Genomic DNA, 19857 nt, shown 5'->3' on the forward strand with positions numbered 1-19857 from the left:
TCAGACATGACTTTGCGACTGGACAACAACAATCATGGGCATCCCTGGTGGCTCAAACAGTGAAGAATCTGCCTGCTATGTAGGAGACCTGGTTTCAGTCCCTGGGCCAGGAAGATCTCCTGCAGAAGGGAATGGTTACCCACTCCAATATTCTTGTCTTAAGAATTCCATGGAGAGAGGATCCTGGCAGGTATAGTCCATAGGATTGCAAAGAGTCAGAGATGACTGAGAGACTAACAGGTACATGCATATATACTATATATATGTATATATGCATATAGTATATATGCATATTTTTTCCTGCATATACAGTGTTTGTTCTAGGAAGTTTATTATAAAAAATAAAAATAAAATAAATTAAAAATGCTTTGAAATTCTGGCATTTAAAAAAAAATATTTGCCTTATCTATGTTATGGTATCCACGCGATTTCTACATCATTGTACTAATTTCTATTTCTGTTGCTAAACCATGTCCTAAAATGACAGATATATTGAAAGTACATTGAATAATGTGCTAAGGTGAATTTCTATAATCGTAAACTCTGAAGGCAAAGGAAACAACTCAGGAGTCACCCCTGTGCAATGACAAATGCTTTCCCATCAATGTGTCCTGGTTTATCCTGAATAGGTTAAAGTTAGAAAATTAAGAAAGATGCTTCAAAAATTATGTAATTGTATCCTATCAGGGTGTATTTTGTGGGGAAGCAGATTCTTAAATGTTTGCAAAAGTTAGTAAATGCTGTGTATCGTTTCAGAGTCACTCAGTCATATCCAACTCTGCGACACCATGGACAACAGCATGCCAGGCTTCACTGTCCATTACCAACTCCCAGAGCTTAATCAAACTCATGTCCATTGAGTATCTGACACCATCCAACCACCTTACCCTCTGTCATCCCTTTCTCCTCCCACCTTCAAACATTTCCAGCAACAGGATCTTTTCAAATGAGTCAGTTCTTCACATCAGGTGACCAAAGCATTGGAGTTTCAGTTACAGCATCAGTCCTTCCAATGAATATTCAGGACTGATTTCCTTTAGGATTAACTGGTTGGATCTCCTTGCAGTCCAAGGGACTCTCAATAGTCTTCTCCAACACCACTGTTCAAAAGCATCAATTCTTCGAGGCTCAGACTTCTTTATAGTCCAACTCTCACATCCTTAGATGACTGCTGGAAAAACCATAGATTTGACTAGATGGACCCTTGTTTGCAAAGTAATATGATTTTTAATTAGTTTAACTGCTTTTTAATATGCTGTCTAGGTTTGTCATAACTTTTCTTCCAAGAAGCAAATGTCTTTTTATTTCATGGCTGCAGTCATCATCTGCAGTATTTTTGGAGACCAAAAAAGTAAAGTCAGCCACTGTTTCCACTGTTTCCACTGTTTCCCCATTTATTTACCATGATGTGATGGGACCAGATGCCATGGTCTTAGTTTTCTGAATGTTGAACTTTAAACCAACTTTTTCACTCTCCTCTTTCACTTTCATCAAGAGGCTCTTTAGTTCTTCTTTGCTTTCTTCCATAAGGTTGGTGTCATCTGCCTATCTGAGGTTATTGATATTTCTCCTGACAATCTTGATTCCAGCTTGTGCTTCATCCAGTCCAGCATTTCTCATGATGTACTTTGCATATAAGTTAAATAAGCAGGGTGACAATATACAACCTTGATGTACTCTTCCAATTTGGAACCAGTCTGTTGTTCCATGTCCAGTTCTAACTGTTGCTTCTTGACCTGCATACAGATTTCTCAGGAGGTATGTCAGGTGGTCTGGTATTCCCTTCTCCTGAAGAATTTCCCACAGTTTGTTGTGAGCCACAGAGTCAAAATCTTTGGCATAGTCAATAAAGCAGAAGTAGATGTTTTTCTGGAACTCTCTTGCTTTTTCAATGAACCAACAGATGTTGGCAATTTGATCTCTGGTTCCTCTGCCTTTTCTAAATCCAGCTTGAATTTGGATTCATGGTTCACATACCGTTGATGCCTGGCTTGAGAATTTTGAGCATTACTTTGCGAGTGTGTGAGATGAGTGCAATTGTGCAGTAGTTTGAGCATTCTTTGGGATTGCCTCTCTTTGGGATTGGAATGAAAGCTGACCTTTTCCAGTCCTGTGGATAATATACATACATATAGCTAAATATTGTCTATATTATTCATATACCTTTCATAATATATGTAGACATGTTCCTTTATACAGGTATAGTATTTTACAGTAAAGCTATTTATTTTATAATATTTACACATGTGTGTGTACTTATTTTCTTTTTAATTTCAACAAGAGTCTTCTTTACTTTGACAGTGGCACCTATAAAATTGTCTTTAGGTTCCAAATTTTATAAACGAACATAGAAAACTGCCAGCCACCTCTGTTTCCTATGGTCGTTTCTCTCCAACTAGGTTTCCATATCCTTAAACAATATGAGACAGCAAAATAGTTACAGAATTATTTGGAGAGAAAATCTTCAGTTTCCTTTTGATAATGTTCTTTTTTATTTCGCTTTTAGTTTTAAAGGGTGCTTTTTATTTCGTGGTATTTGTGTAGATATTGGGCTCTTGGTTTTTACTGTAAGACAGATGAGTACACACTCTTGTAAACAATATTCCAAGTAAACGTTAAATACTGACTTGTATAATGCAAGTGAGTTTTATGGACCAGGTAAGTTCTTTTAAAGTGTCCCTTGTAACTCAGTCGTCTGCCTGCTGTGCAGGAGGCCCAGGTTTGATCCCTGGGTTGGGAAGATCCCCTGGAGAAGGAAATGGCAACCCACTCCAGTATCCTTGCCTGGAAAATCTCATGGACAGAGGAGCCTGGTGGGCTGTGGTCCATGGGGTTGCAAAGAGTTGGGCACGACTGAGTGACCTTAAGTTCTTTTAAGGGGCCTCCCAGGTGTTGGTAGTGGTGAAGAATCTGCCTGCCAATTCAGGCAACACAGGAGATGCGAGTATGATCCCTGGATCAGAAGGATCCCCTGGAGTAGTAAATGGCAACCCACTCTAATACTATTGCTTGGAAAATTCCATTGACAGAGGAGCATAGTGACCTATAGTCCATGGGGTCACAAAGAGTTGACATAATGTAGTGACTGATCATGCACAAGTTCTCTTAATCCTTTCATATTTTTTTAAAAACTTCTTTAAACAATTCATATTATTCCATGGCCTAACTCTATTATATATTTAAAATAATTAATGTGATGCTTTTAAACTGAAACAATTCATTTCAGGTAATACTAAGGAATATGTTTTGTTGGGTGAAAGGTATTTTCATCCATGCTGGTGGAAATGTAAAATATTTCTGGAGAGTAAAGAATAAAACTTCAGAATGTTCACATCACTGAATAGAACAATACTTCTTTGAATAATGCAAAATATTTAATAAGAATTGCCCTCAGATCAAGTCTCTAGAATATTTGTTACACAATTATATATAATAGCCAAGTACTTATAATGATATAAATAATTAAAAACCTGTTCTTGAATAATTTGCCCACTTGAAGTGAATGCTATGCAATAATTATAAGAAACATTACAGAAAGAAATATTTAGTGATAGGAAGAGTATTCAAGATGTACATATGAATGCAAAAGAAACTTTTAATTATATTATATATAGAGATAAAGAGATAAGCATACATTTACACATAAGCATAATCATTTACAGAAAAAAATACTAGAAGCATAATCCCAAAAACAATAACAGCAGTTTATACTAGGGCATTTTGTTTTTGCTTTAATTTTCCAAATTATCCAAATAATGTACATAACATTTACATTTAGACAAAATCAGCATTTTTGAAAACAATAAATTTAAGAAATAGAAACTCTATTGAGAAACATGTCCTGAAATGACTAATAACACTATTTTTACTTATTGCTTTAAAACACACACAGAACATCTGCTTTGTGCCAGGCATTGTGCTAAGTTAGGAACTCATGACTAAGTGCAGAGAGAGAATAAGTACAGCAATAACAATACAAGAAATTAGTGTTATCATAGATGTTTGAATAGAATCCAAAGGAAATCTAGAGAAAAGTTTAACTTATTTTGAATATTTCTTTTTATTATAATAATTAGTCTGAGGTTTCATGATTTTGCTGTTCATGAACTCTGAATTCTTGAATTTGTTCTCCAGTGCCCTTGATGCATTTGATATTCCCTAAATTAACCCTAGAGCTTTGTAATGCATTTCTGACCCTACAGTTGCAAAACTTATACAGATTTCACAATTTTTTTCTTCTCCTCTGCTGCTAAGTCACTTCAGTCGTGTCCGACTGTGTGTGACCCCATAGACGGAAGCCCACCAGGCTCCCCCGTCCCTGGGATTCTCCAGGCAAGAACACTGGAGTGGGTTGCCATTTCCTTCTCCAATGTGTGAAAGTGAAAAGTGAAAGTGAAGTCGCTCAGTCGTGTCCGACCTTTAGCGACCCCACAGACTGCAGCCTACCAGGCTCCTCCATCCATGGGATTTTCTAGGCAATAGTACTGGAGTGGCTTGCCATTGCCTTCTCCTCTACCTCCTGGTAATATCCTTTTGTTTTTAATTTTCCTTCTTGGAGGATTAATTTAAACAATGTTTCCTTTGGCAAGTTAATATTCTTTATGATATAGTTTTCATGTTCTTGTAGGGTTACATGATTTTCATCTTGGAACCTCCTAGGTTGAACGGGTACATTTATATATCTACAATGCAAGAATGACTTTTCTTACATATATCAAAATGTTCCCATATCCATCCCAATTGTGCCATTTCTAAAATTAAAAGAAAATAGAGAGAAATAAAGTAATCAAAATGTGAATATTTATCCAAATCTATGGGAACCTAGAATTGCACAATAAATATGTAGAAACTGTCTCAGTAATCAAAATTAACAGACTACTGAAATAGTATTCTTAGATTATTTATTATCTACATATGATTAATGTAAATTGGGCAGAATTTTCTAAAAGGCCCCCAAAAAAATCTTTTGAGAGAAAGGCATAATTATGGTATATTTTAGACAAGAACATATCAAGATTATATTTTGCTTTTTTTTTGCATATTTGATCCCAGTGCATGGCATCCTTTTGTTCCAGACGTTTTTCTCCTCCAGAAACTTATACTTTACAATTGGTGCCATGTTTATGACACAATCTGGACTGTACTTCATTTGAGGCAGTCTCCAGCTTTTCTATTCTAGGAGAGCTATATTTGTGAGTTTGCATCTCTGGGTCTCACAAACAAAAGGAATACAGAGAAGAAAAGAATTACTGGCTTTTCTATCCATTAGAAGCAGGTTAGTATCTTTTTTGATTTTTCAAAAAACTTTAAAACACTTTTGGGGGAATTAATTTTAGACATACAGAAAAATTGCAGAAATAGTAGAGAGAATTTCCATATATCTCCTCACTTAATATTAGCATCTTACTGACACATAACCATTGCACAAATAACACAGCTAAGAAATTAAAACTTGCACTAATAAATAAAGAGTTTATTCAAATTTTGCCACTTTCTTCACTAGTGTAAATTTTATATCTACCCTGGCATCCCATTTAAGGTCCCACATTGTTTATGTTTATTTATTCTCCTTAGTTTCCTACTGTCTTCATATATTTCCTCATTCGTTCCGTGTTTTCATGACCTTGATAGTTTTCAAGAGCATTGTTTAGATTTTGGGGAGTTTTATTTCTCCAGATATCCCTTAGTTTGCATTTGTCTCATGTTTTCACATGAATGGACTAAGGTTATGCTTTCCAGACAAAATGCCATAGAAATGACCACATACCCTTCTCAATGCATTACATCCCACGCTTTATGACCTTGGTATATTGCATTATTGGTAATGTTGACCTTGATGGTTTGTGCAAGATGGTTTCTCCATGGTTCTCTGCCACGAAGTTACTGTCATTCCCTTTGTAGTTAGTAAATAACTTGTGTATATGCCTTGAAATTATACTGTTTTTTTATCCTCATACTTTTCCCACTTATTTTAATGTTCATCAATGGATGCTATGTTTATTAATTATCATAGTGATTTTTACCAAATAATGATTTTCTGTTTCACTCTTGCACTTTTCATAAAGAATACCAGTCCCTCTACTTGATCCATTTAATTTAATCAATTATTGATTCAGCTCAGTACAGAATATATGTATTCATATATTTATGAATATATAAACATTTGTATTCACAAAAACAAATATTCAGGTGCTTATTTTATTTTAAAGTTTAATAATATCATTTATTCTAGTTTGTCATTAGATAATTTTGAGGTTGACTATTTTGTTTTTCCAATGAGATCCCACATCTATTTATTATGTATCTATCTATCTATCTATCTACCTAACTCCCTATCTATCTGGACCTATCACCATCCAATTATACTGATATACTGAGTTTGAATTCAATATAACAAGGTTCATTTCAGCCAATTCTCTTCCCTTTCTATAGGCTTAACAGTTATTTGAGTTTAAATCTGGACTTTCTGTTCTACTTGACTGTCTCTTTTGTCGTTTACTGTTTTTAGTTTATTATTATTATTTAGCTTATTTATTGCTTTAGTTTTATTGGAAGCTTTAATATCTAGTAGAGTTTCATACCCTTCGTAGATACTTTTAGGTAGTTTCCTGGCCAGTTTTGCATATTTTATCTCTGCGTATGACATTCTGTACAAACTTGTTTGGCGATGTAAAGTGTTATTTTGTTGGTATTTGTAACAAATAGGGTGATTCCTACTGGCTCAAATGGTAAAAATCCAATTAACAAGGCAGGCGACACAAGGGATGTAGGTTTGATCCCTGGGTCAAGAAGATCCCCTAGAATAGGAAATGACAACCCATTCCAGTATTCTTGCCTGGGAAATTCCATGGACAGAAGCCTGGAAGGCTACAATCCACCAGGTTGCAGAGTCAGACACAACTAAGCATGAACACACAAGCAAATATATTTGTAATGAAACTGTATTTAATTCTTAAATGTCTTAAGAAGTCCTTTTTATTATAGGGGACTGGAATGCAAAAATAGGAAGTCAAGAAACACCTGGAGTAACAGGCAAATTTGGCCTTGGAGTACAGAATGAAGCAGAGCAAAGGATAATAGAGTTCTGCCAAGAGAACGCACTGGTCATAGCAAACACCCTCTTCCAAGAACACGAGAGAAGACTCTACACATAGACATCACCAGATGGTTGACACCGAAATCAGGTTGATTATATTCTTTGCAGTCAAAGGTGGAGAAGCTCTATACAGTCAGCAAAATCAAGATCGTGAGCTCCTTATTATCAAATTCAGATTTAAATTGAAGGAAGTAGGGAAGACCACTAGACCATTCAGGTATGACCTAAATTCAAACCCTTATGATTATACAGTGGAAGTGAAATACAGATTTAAGGTAACAGATCTGACAGACAGAGTGTCTGATGAATGATGAACGGAGGTTCATGGCATCGTACAGGAGACAGCGATCAAGACCATCCCCAAGAAAAAGAAATGCAAAATGGCAAAAGGGCTGTCAGAGGAGGCCTTAAAAACAGTTGTGAAAAGAAGAAAAGTGGAAAACAAAGGAGAAAAGGAAAGATATATCCATTTGAATGCAGAGTTCCAAAGAATAGCAAGCCTTCCTCAGTGATAAGAAAGCCTTCCTCAGTGATCAGTGCAAAGAAGTAGAGGAAAACAATGGAATGGGAAAGAACAGAGATCTCATCAAGAAAATCAGAGATACCAACGGAACATTTCATGCAAACATGGACTCAATACAGGACAAAAATGGTATGGACCAAACAGAAGTAGAAGATATTAAGAAGAGGTGGCAAGAATACAAAGAACTATACAAAAAAGATCTTCATGATCCAGATAATCATAATCGTGTGATCACGCACCTAGAGCCAGACATCTGGGAACGTGAAGTCAAGTGGGCCTTAGGAAGCATCACCACGAACAAAACTAGTGGAGGTGATGGAATTCCAGTTGAGCTATTTCAAATCCTGAAAGATGATGCTGTAAAAGTGCTGCACTCAATATGACAGCAAATTTGGAAAAAGCAACAGTGGACATAGGACTGTAAAAGGTCAGTTTTCATTCCAATCCCAAAGAAAATCAATGTCAAAGAGTGCTCAAATGACCGCACAATTCTTCTCATCTCACATGCTAGCAAAATAATGCTAAAAATTCTCCAAGTGAGGCTACAATACGTGAACCATGAAATTCCAGATGTTCAAGCTGGTTTTAGAAGAAGCAGAGTAACCAGAGATCAAATTGCCAACATCTGTTGGATCATTGAAAAAGCAAGAGAGTTCCAGAAAAACATATATTTCTGTTTTATTGACTATGTCAAAGCCTTTGACTGTGTGGACCACCTCAAACTGTGGAAAATTCTGAAAGAGATGGGAATACCAGACCACCTGACCTGCCTCTTGAGAAATCTGTATGCAGATCAAGAAGCAACAGTTAGAACTGGACATGGAACAACAGACTGGTTCCAAATAGGAAAAAGAGTGCATCATGGCTGTATATTGTTGCTCTGCTTATTTAACTTATATGCAGAGTACATCATGAGGAACGCTGGGCTGGAAGAAGCACAAGCTGGAATCAAGATTGTTGTGAGAAATATCACTAACCTCAGATATGCAGATGACACCGCCCTTATGGCAGAAAGTGAAGAAGAACTAAAGAGCCTCTTGATGAAAGTAAAAGAGGAGAGTGAAAAAATTGGCTTACAGTTCCACATTCAGAAAACTAAAATCATGGCATTTAGTCCCATCACTTCATGGCAAACAGATGGGGAAACAGTGGAAAACTTTGTTTTTTGGGTGTCCTAAATCACTGCAGATGGTGACTGCAACCATGACATTAAAAGATATTTGCTCATTGGAAGAAAAACTATGACTAACTTAGACAGAATTTTACAAAGCAGAGACATTACTTTGCCAACAAAAGTCTGTCTAGTCAAGTCTATGGTTCTTCCAGTAATCATGTATGGGTGTGAGAGTTGGACTATAAAGAAAGGTGAGTGCCAATGAACTGATGCTTTTGAACTGTGGTGTTGAAAAAGACTCTTGAGAGTCCCTTGGACAGCAAGGAGATCCAATCAGTCCATCCTAAAGGAAATCTGTCCTGAATATTCATCGGAAGGACTAATGCTGTAGCTGAATACTTTGGCCACCTGATGCGAAGAACTGCCTCATTTGAAAAGACCCTGTTGCAGGGAATGACTGAAGGTGGGAGGAGATGGGGATGACAGAGGATGAGATGGTTGGATGGCATCAGTGACTCAATGGAGATGAGTTTGAGTAGACTCCGGGAGTTGGTGGTGGACTGGGAGACCTGGTGTGCTGCAGTCTGTGGGGTCACAAAGAACTGTACATAACTGAGTGACTGAACTGAACTGAACTGAAGGGGAATGGAAATTGTCATGATATTATATCTTCCCGTCATTCAAGTATAGGAATATCTTTCATTTTCTTCAAATATATTTTTATGTCTTTCAAGAGTGTTTTAAAACTTCATAAATATCAGTTTTTCACTTTTCATGTTAAATTTATTCCTAAGTCCTTTTTGAATAAATGAAATAGTATTTACTACTATCTTTTCTCTTTATTTGTATATAAATATGTGTATTCTAATTTTTTAACTTGCTACTTTACTGAATGATTTTGTTGTTTAAATTTGTTTTACCATCATTTTTCTGGAGTTTTCCAGATATACTTTCATATCCTCTATAATTAGAGATCAGTTCAGTTCAGTTCAGTTCAGTCGCTCAGTTGTGTCCGAATAGTTTTTCTTATTTCTACCCATCCTAAGGCATCTATTCCTTTTTTTTTTTTTTTTGACAAATTTCATTGACAGGTAACTTTAGGGCTATGTTGAATACAACAGAAAGAGTGAATGTTCTGGCTGTGCTCCTAATATTTTGTATATGTCTCTAGGATTTTCTCATAAAAGAATATGCTGGCTTTAAAACTAAAACAATATCATCTTAGAAATGCAACCCTCAGTTCCTATTTTCTTGAATATTTTTGTCAACAATAGATGCTGAATTTTGCTGCAGGCTTCCTCAGGATGTATGAAGATAATGATGTTTTTCCTTAGATATAGTCATAAGTTGTGTGATGTTAATGGACTTTCCAAAATTGAAGAAAATTTGCATTCCTGATATAAATCCCACTTGAGAATCATGCATTTCTTAATGTGATATTGAATTGTGTTTCTATTTTCTTTTCCATTTCTGTTTTAATAAATATTGTTCTGCAGTTTTCTTTATTGTATTATATTTATCATTGCTCGTTAAGAATAATTAGAAAAATTTCTTTCATTTTTCAATTGCCTGGAGTATTAGGGCAACCTGATCTTTGAAGAACTGGTAGAATTACTCTGTAAAAGTATCTGAGTCTGATGCATTTTTCGTGAGGGTATTCCTTAGTATCTTTACTTCTTCTTGTGAATAATGGCGTTTAAACATTTTAGCATTAATTTTGGATTTCTTTGATTTTTTCCTTCTGCAATAGTTATTTTCTGCTTGTTATTTCTTACGGTGCATATTCTTTCTCATCCATTTTCTTCCTGATAAAGTTAGCCAATGGTTTCTATATTTTCCTAAAAGTTTTTGATAAACCAGGGATTGACCTGTTAGTTTTTTTCCCTATTCTGTACTTTATTAATTTATATTTCTTCATTATGTATTTCTTAGTGCTCTCTTTTTCTTTTTTTGTGGATATATTCTAGTGTTTTGAGCTGGAACTTTGATTATTTCTTTTGATTCTTTTATTTTTTCAAAGTGTTTCATGAAAATAATTTACCTTCTTCACCAGTTTACATGAATTTACAGATACAGTTATATATTTTTTTGTTTAAAAAACTTCTCTAATTTTATTTTATATTCCATTTTTTCAGCTAAAATTTTTTTCAAATAGAAGATATTTTTCCATATGAATGCATCCATGGTTTTGGTTTTATTAGTTAATTCTAGTTTAATTGCATTATGATCAGAATTTTAAAATAATATTTCTACTTTAGGAAGTGCATATTTTCTTTGTAATCTATGAATACTTTTTGTGAATGCATAAAGGCAAGTAGAAAAATATGTATTCTTTATGATCAGGCTGTGGATTTAAATAGATATATTAAAAATGTACTCCATTTATTCTGTTGCTTACATATTTTATTCCCTGACTTATTTTTGTCCACTTAATCTGTTTTGTGTTAAAGTAGCATAAACTATCATATTTTCTAGTTGTTGTTCAGTCGCTAAGTCGTGTCCAGCTCCTTGTAACCGCATGGACTTCAGCGTGACAGGCTTCAGTATCTCTCAGAGCCTGCTCAAACTCATGTCCATTGAGTAAGTGATACTATCCAGCCATCTTGTCCTCTGTCGTCCCCTTCTCCTCTTGCCTTCTATCTTTCCCCCAAAATCATGTTCTTTTCCAATGAGTTGGCTCTTCGCATCAGGTGGTCAAATCATTGAGGCTTCATCTTCAGCATCAGTCCTTCAAATGAATATTCAGGAATGATTTCCTTTATGATGACTGGTTTGATCTCCTTGCAATCCACGGGACTCAAGAATCTTCTCCAACACCACAGTTAAAAAGTATCAATTTTTCTGCACTCAGTCTTTCTCACATCCATACATGACTACTGGAAAAACTGTAGTTTTGCCGATACAGACCTTTGTCAGCAAAATAATGTCTCTGCATTTTAATATGCTGCATAAGTTTATCATAGATTTTTTTTTTCAATGAGCAGTTCAGTTTAGTTCAGGTGCTCAGTCATGTCCGACTCTTTGTGACCCTGGGAACCACAGCATATCAGGTCTCCCTGTCCATCACCAGCTCCTGGAGTCCACCCAAACCCATGTCCATCGAGTCGGTGATGCCATCCAACTATCTCATCCTGTGTTGTCCCCTTCTCCTCCCACCCTCAATCTTTCCCAGCATCAGGGTCTTTTCAAATGAGTCAGCTCTTTGCATCAGGTGGACAAAGTATTGGAGTTTCAGCTTCAACATCAGTCCTTCCAATGAACACCCAGGACTGATCTCCTTGAGGATGGACTGGTTGGATCTCCTTGCTGTCCAAGGGACTCTCAAGAGTCTTCTCCAACACCACAGTTCAAAAACATAAATTCTTCAGTGCTCAGCTTTCTTTATAGTCCCACTCTCACATCCATACATGACCACTGGAAAAACCATAGCCTTGACTAGATGGACCTTTGTTGACAAAGTAATGTCTTTGCTTTTTAATATGCTGTCTAGGTTGGTCATAACTTTCCTTCCAAGGAGTAAGTGTCTTTTAATTTCATGGCTGCAATCACCATCTGCAGTGATTTTGGAGCCCAGAACGTTTCCACTGTTTCCCCATTTATTTCCCGTGAAGTGATGGGACCAGATGCCATGACCTTTGTTTTCTGAATGTTTAGCTTCAAGACAACTGTTTCACTCTCCTCTTTCACTTTCATCAAGAGGCTCTTTAGTTCCTCTTCACTTTCTGCCATAAGGGTGTTGTCATCTGCATATCTGAGGTTACTGATATTTCTCCCGGAAATCTTTATTCCAGTTTGTGCTTCCTCCAGCCCAGCGTTTCTCACGATGTACTCTGCATATAAGTTAAATAATCAGGTGACAATATACAGCCTTGACATATTCCTTTCCCAGTTTTGAACCAGTTTGTGTTTCATATCTGGTACTAACTGTTGTTTCATGACCTGCACACAAATTTCTCAGGAGTCTGGTAAGGTAGTTTCATATTCCCATCTCCTTAAGAATTTCCCACAGTTTGTTGTGATCCACACATTTGAAAGCTTAGCATAGTCAATGAAGCAGAAGTAGATGTTTTTCTGAAGTTCCTTTGCTTTTTCTATGATCTAATGGATGTTGGCTATTTGATCTCTGGTTCCTCTGCCTTTTCTAAATACAGTTTGTAGAGTTGGAATTTTTGGTTCACAATCTGTTGAAACCTAGCTTGAAGGAGTTTGAGCATCACTTTGTAGCATGTGAAATGATTGTAATTGTGTGGTAGTTTGAACATTCTTTGGCATTTCCCTTCTTTGGTTTGGAATGAAAACTGATCTTTTCAAGTTCTGTGGCCACTGGTGAGCTTTCCAAATTTGCCAGCATATTGAGTGCAGCACTTTCACAGCATCATCTTTTAGGATTTGAAATAGCTCAATTGGAATTCCATCATGTCCACTAGGTTTGTTCATAGTGATGCTTCCTAAAGCCCACTTGACTTTGCACTCCAGGATGTCTGGTTCTAGGTGAGTGATAACACCATCGTGGCTATCTGGGCGATTAAGATCTTTTTTGTATAGATTTTTTTGAGTATTCTTGCCACCTCTTAATTTCTTCTGCTCCTGTTAGGTCCATACCATATCTGTGCCCATTTTTCCATCAAATATTCCCTTGGTATGTCTAATCTTAAAGAAATCTCTAGTATTTCTCATGCTTTGCCTATTCAGGGTCTTTTTTCCAGTCCAGATTGTGAAATTATTCTTTTTATTTCCTTGAAAAATACCGTTGGCAGTTTGATAAGGATTGCATTGAATCTGTAAATCACTTTGGGTAGTATAATCATTCTCACAATATTAATTTTTTCAATCAAAGAAGATGGTATATCTTACCATCTCTTTGTGTCATCTTTGATCTTTTATCAGTGCTTCATGGTTTTCTGCATTCAGGTCTTTGGTCTCTTTAGGTAAATTTGTTACTATTTTATTCTTTGTTTTGCAATCGTGCATATTTTTGTTTCCATAATTTCTCTTTCTGATTTTTTATCGTTAGTGTATAAGAATGGAAGGGATTCCCATGCATTAATTTTATATTCTGCAACTTTGCCATATTCATTGATTAGCTATAGTAATTTTCTGGTGACATCTTCATGTCATCTGACAACAGGTGAGTTTTACTTCTTTTCCAGTCTGGATTCCTTTTATATCTTTTTTTTTTCTCTGATTGGCGTGGCTAGGACTACCAATACTATGTTGAATAATAGTTCTTTTGGCATGTTACTACTTATATATCATTGCACTTCTAGTATTTTTTTATTTAAAAAAATAGCTGCTATATTATATTTGATGCATACATAATCATTAGTGTTATATCTTTATTGTGGATTGTAGCTTTTAGTATTAATTGTTTTTCTTTTCTATATAAAGTATCATACCATCTGCAAATAGTGAGTTTTATTTCTTTTCCAATCTGAATTGCTTTTATTTCTTTTTCTTCTTTGATTACTATAGTTAAGGCTTCCAAAATTATGTTGAATAACAGTACTTTTTGTATGTTGCTACTTATATATCCTTGCATTTTCCTGTATTATTTTGTTTTTCCTGTATTATTTTGTTTTTAAAAGTAGCTGTGAGTCATCACAGAAATCCCTTCCATTCTTATACACTAAAGATGGAAAACTAAATATGGAAACAAAAATATGCATACCTAATCATTTATATCTTTATTGTGAGTTGTAGCTTTTAGTATTAAATTTTTTCCTTTGCTTTGGGAATTTGAATTATTCATTAATTACATTATCTGTTTTGCTGTGCTTGCTCTCTTTGCTTTCGTTTGCCAGGTATATGTTTATACATTCATGAAATTTTAGATTCTGTAAGCATTTTGCTTTAGGTATATTTTCTATAAATGATACATATTTTAATGTTGTGTTGTGAGACAAATTGTCATCATTTCTTTAACATAAGTTGCTGCTGCTGCTGCTAAGTCACCTCAATCATGTCCGACTCTGTGCAACCCCACAGATGGCAGCCCACCGGGCTCCCCCGTCCCTGGGATTCTCCAGGCAAAAACACTGGAGTGGGTTGCTATTTCCTTCTCCAATGCATGACAGTGAAAAGTGAAAGTGAAGTCGCTCAGTCGTGTCCGACTCTTCGCGACCCCATGGACTGCAGCCTACCAGGCTCCTCCATCCATGGGATTTTCCAGGCAAGAGTACTGGATTGGGTTGCCATTGCCTTCTCCGTAACATAAGTTAAGCCTATTTAAATTTGCTATTATGACTGATGGTTTGGTTTCAAATTAATCATAAGATTTTATATTTTGTGCATATTGTTTTGTTTGCTGTGTTTCTTTCTTTAAAATAGGTCATTTTTTTGTGTGTGCTACTTTTGTTTTTTAGAAAGACATATTTTGTTTTAGTGGGTAACTTTGTGTTTATGTCCCTTTTAAGACCCATAATTATGTGGTTTTTAGCTATCTATTACCTTGTTTAAGGCTTTTAAAAAATATGCATTCATCCATACTAAGTCACTTCAGTTGTGTCTGACTCTTTGCGAACCCATGGACTGCAATTTTCCAGGTTCCTCTGTTCATGGGATTCTCCAGGCAAGAATACTAGAGTAAGCCACCATGCCCTCCTCCAGGGGATCTCCCTGACCCAGAGATCAAACACACTGGTTCTCCTGTGGCTTCTGCATTGCAGGCAGTTTCTTTGCCACTGGGGAAACCCCTTTAAAAAATATACTTGAGGTTTTTATTTTTATTTATTTATTCTCTCCTCCTAACTCTGGTTGCATTATTTCTACTTAATCTCATATATAACATTTGAAAAATGCTTTTCTACTCTCATCCCTAATTTTGCTTTAGTCTAGTATGTCCATTTATGTATTTTTAACAGTATTTGATACTATTTTTAAAAACTAATCATTTTGATGAAATATCAACTAATTAGTTGGCTGGATAAAGCTAATGTTCTTGTGCAGGGTTAAGAATCTATGACCACGGGCCAAATGTGGCCCTCTGGCTTTTTTGTACATAAAACTTTATTGAAACGTAGGCATAATTATTTGTGTGTTACATGTGGCTATTTTTGCATACCTAATAGATATTTGATCCTATCTAAAATGTCTTTTGAGACATTTGACTTATGCCAGAAGATTCTTGATATTCAGCCCTGTTTAAAACATCCACTGAGACATTTGATTCATACCAAATGGTCTTAGAAATTTAGTCTTATTAAAAGCATCCATGAGCATATTTCTCTGTGTCGAATGGTCCTTGATGTTTGAACTGTCAAAAACGTCCCTTTGTAGAAAATGTCCCTGTATTCACATAGCCCTTAATATTGATATTTTCATTTTACAGTATTAAGACTTAAAAATGTGTTATTGATCCAATGTGAAAGTGTGTTATTGACTATGTTTTATTGGTCCAGTCATCCAATCATTGCCAATAATAACTGTACATTCTCCTGCCAATTTACATGGACCACTCACCCATCCCTTGGCTGATGCCTATCAACTCGCTAACACAGCCTGGACAAATTAGGTTTTAAATTCATAAGATGTTAGTAAAGTTTTCCCTACCAATAAACCAGTGACCTTTGGTCAGACAGCTACAGAAAAAAAAAATTAACCTTTTTTCTATTGTTTAACAGTATGACATCATCATTTGAAAATTCTCAGTGGAATATGGCAGAAATAGCATATTCACAAAAACAAAAGCCAATGGCACAAGTAGTTCTTATTTATATTTCTTCAACAGAGATAGGAGTAAAACAAATTAGTGCTGAGAAGAGAAGCATATCAGCATTGACTGATGTACAATTAATCAGGATTTGGGTAACATTAATATCACTCAAGAGGGGACAGGAAAACACCAGAACAATATTGGTGTTGATGGAGACATAATAAATAGAGTAAAATATCATACAAAAGAAGAATCAAATGCAACATTGCAGATGTTCAAAGAGCTCTTCATGATATTGATGATGCTTCTAATAATGGTAACAACAACTAAAGAGACAAGTAGAGTTCAAAATAAACATTGACAGATTAATTAAACAACTGCATGGAATCAAAATTCTAGAGGAGTCTGCATGGAATCAAAATTCTAGAGGAGTATAAAGTAACCAGATCTCGACAACTATTTCTTATGCACAATTTCCGTGTTCAAGATGACAAAAGAATTATTATTTGTAGAATTTATGGTAATATTTGTTATTTAAGTACCAGTGCCACATTATTCAGTAATGGAGCCTTCAGGATAGCACGGATACAGTTCATTCTGTGCATGGGTGTTGGGTTATACTATATTGTTGAGTTATGAGTTAACAATGACAAGGTAAGAAGATATATGTGTGTGTGTGTTAGAGTGTGTGTGTGTGTTTGCATCTTCACAGAAAAAAGAAAAGGCCTTGACATTAATCCATTGACTCTTCATTGTGAATGATGTTTTGAAATTGCAAATATGAATGTGATTCAACTACTCCTACCAAATACACATGTAAAATGATACTTTTTTACTTTTCACAATCACTGTGGTGAAAAACATCTTCTTTGGGTCTGACGTGAGAATATGACAACAGAAATTAATACTCATAAGTGCACATCCATTTGCACTTATTTGGGCTCCTATTTGTAGCTCTGGAAGATGTAAACGAAGCTTTTGAGTACATTTTGGAGAATGCAGGAGAAAATTTAGATTATTCAATGGATTATGTTAAGAAAACTTATGACTGTAGAAGGTATGATAAGGCAGAAGACCAAAAATTCCAAGATTTTCACCATAAAGTTGGAATGATAGTAAATATTAGTACTAAATGTTGGAATAACAATAATGGAAATCTGGAAGATCAAATTTCAAATACTGATGGTGTATCATTCTTGATTTATAGATTTATTGAAGTTAAAAAAAAAAAAAGAGCACAGTAAATTGTTTGAATAAGTTGTCACCAAGGTGCTTGATGATTGCACTTCAACATGGCCATAAACTTCCTAACAATACTGCTGCTGCTGCAAGGTCACTTCAGCATCGTGTCTGATGCTGTGCGACCCCATAGATAGCAGCCCACCAGGCTACCCCGTCCCTGGGATTCTCCGGCAAGAACACTGGAATGGGTTGCCATTTCCTTCTCCAATGCATGAAAGTGAAAAGTGAAAGCGAAGTTGCTCAGTTGTGTCTGACTCCTAGCAACCCCATGTACTGCAGCTTACCAGGCTCTTCCGTCCATGGGATTTTCCAGGCAAGAGTACTGGAGTGGGGTGCTATTGCCTTCCCTGCCTAACAACACTGATAAAAATCAAATTTCTATTACCACAATTGTTAATAGATACAATGAATATAAAGCCAGTGCTTATGTGAATACATACTTGAAAATAGTTATTCACCAACTTAAGAGTAACCCTGCTAAATTTCATGACAGAGAAAAATAAGGATAAATGTGAAATTCAGAATTTGTCTCAGCTCAGTTCAGTTGCTCAGTCGTGTCCAACTCTTTGTGACCCCATGGACTGCAGCATGCCAGGCTTTCCTGTCCATCACCAACTCACAGAGATCATTCAAACTCATGTCCATCGAGTCGGTGATGCCATCCAAACTTATCATCCTAAGTTGTCCCCTTCTTCTCCTGCCTTCAGTTTTTTTCCAGCATCAGGGTCTTTTCCAAGGAGTCAGTTCTTCACATCAGGTGGCCAAAGTATTGGAGTTTCAGCTTCAGCATCAGTCCACCAAATGAGTATTCAGGACTGATTTCCTTTATGATGTACTGGTTGGATCTCCTTGCAGTCCAAGGGACTCTCAAGAATCTTCTCCAACACCACAGTTCAAAAGCATCGGTTCTTTGGCACTCAGCTTTCTCTTTATAGTCCAACTCTCACATCCACACGTGACTACTGCAAAAATCATAGCTTTGACTAGATGGACCTTTGTCAGTAAAGTAATGTCTCTGTTTTTTAATATGCTGTCTAGGTTGGTCATAACTATTCTTCCAAGGAGCAAGCGTCTTTTAATTTCATGGGTGCAGTCACCATCTGCAGTGATTTTGGAGCCCAAGAAAATTAAGTCTGTTTCTGTTTCCATTGTTTGCCCAACTATTTGTCGTGGTGAAGTGATGGGATCGGTTGCTGTGATCTTCGATTTTTGAATGTTGAGTTTTATACCAGCTTTTTCACTCTACTCTTTCACATTCATCAAGAGGTTCTTTAGTTCTTCTTCATTTTCTGCCATGCAAATAAAGTTAAATGTTTGCATTATCTAATGAGAACTTCCCTGGTAGCTCAGTCAGTAAAGCATCTGCCTGAAATGCAGGAGACCCAGGTTCGAATGCTGGCTTGGGAAGATTCCCTAGAGAAGGAAATGGCAAACCACTCCAATATCCTAGCCTGGAAAATCTCATGCACAAAGGAACCTGGTGGGCTTCAGTCCATGAGATTGCAAAGAGTTGGACACGACTGAGTGGATTGTGGACCAAATGTCTCAATAAGCATTTTATTTATTTATTTATATCCTAATATTTTATTTTATTTATTTATTTTTAATTTATTTACTTTAATTGGGGGCTAATTACTTTACATTATTGTATTGGTTTTGCCATACTTTGTCATGAATCTTCCCCGAGTGTACATATGTTCCCCCTCTTGAACCCACCTCCAACCTCCCTCCCCATCCCATCCCTCTGGTTCATCCCAGTACACCAGCCACGAACATCCTGTATCATGCATTGAACTTGGACTGGCGATTTGTTTCACATATGATAATGTACTTGTTTTAATGCCATTCTCCCAAATCCAATGTTCATCGCAGCACTGCCAGGACATGGAAGCAACCTAGATGTCCATCTGCAGACGAACGGATAAGAAAGCTGTGGTACATTTACACAATGGAGTATTACTCAGCAATTAAAAAGAATACATTTGAATCAGTTCTAATGAGGTGGTTGAAACTGGAGCCTATTATACAGAGTGAAGTAAGCCAGAAAGAAAAACACCAATACAGTATACTAACACATATATATGGAATTTAGAAAGATGATAACGATAACCCTGTATTCAGTTCAGTTCAGTCGCTCAGTCGTGTCCGAGTCTCCGCGACCCCATGAATCACAGCACGCCAGGCCTCCCTATCCATCACCAACTCCCTGAGTTCACTCAAACTCATGTCCA

General features: G+C 36.2%; 1 non-coding gene across 1 annotated transcript; it reads left to right on the plus strand.

Annotated features, from left to right (window-relative positions):
• The first annotated feature begins 18961 nt into the window (after positions 1 to 18961).
• On the plus strand, positions 18962 to 19033 carry TRNAF-GAA (transfer RNA phenylalanine (anticodon GAA)). Its single transcript has one exon. It is a non-coding gene; the product is annotated as a tRNA-Phe (tRNA).
• The last annotated feature ends 824 nt before the right edge of the window (positions 19034 to 19857 follow it).

Source organism: Moschus berezovskii, chromosome 11, assembly GCF_049115385.1.
Source record: "Moschus berezovskii isolate FMDL1 chromosome 11, NW_MosBer_1.0, whole genome shotgun sequence".
NCBI classification, from domain to species: domain Eukaryota; kingdom Metazoa; phylum Chordata; class Mammalia; order Artiodactyla; family Moschidae; genus Moschus; species Moschus berezovskii.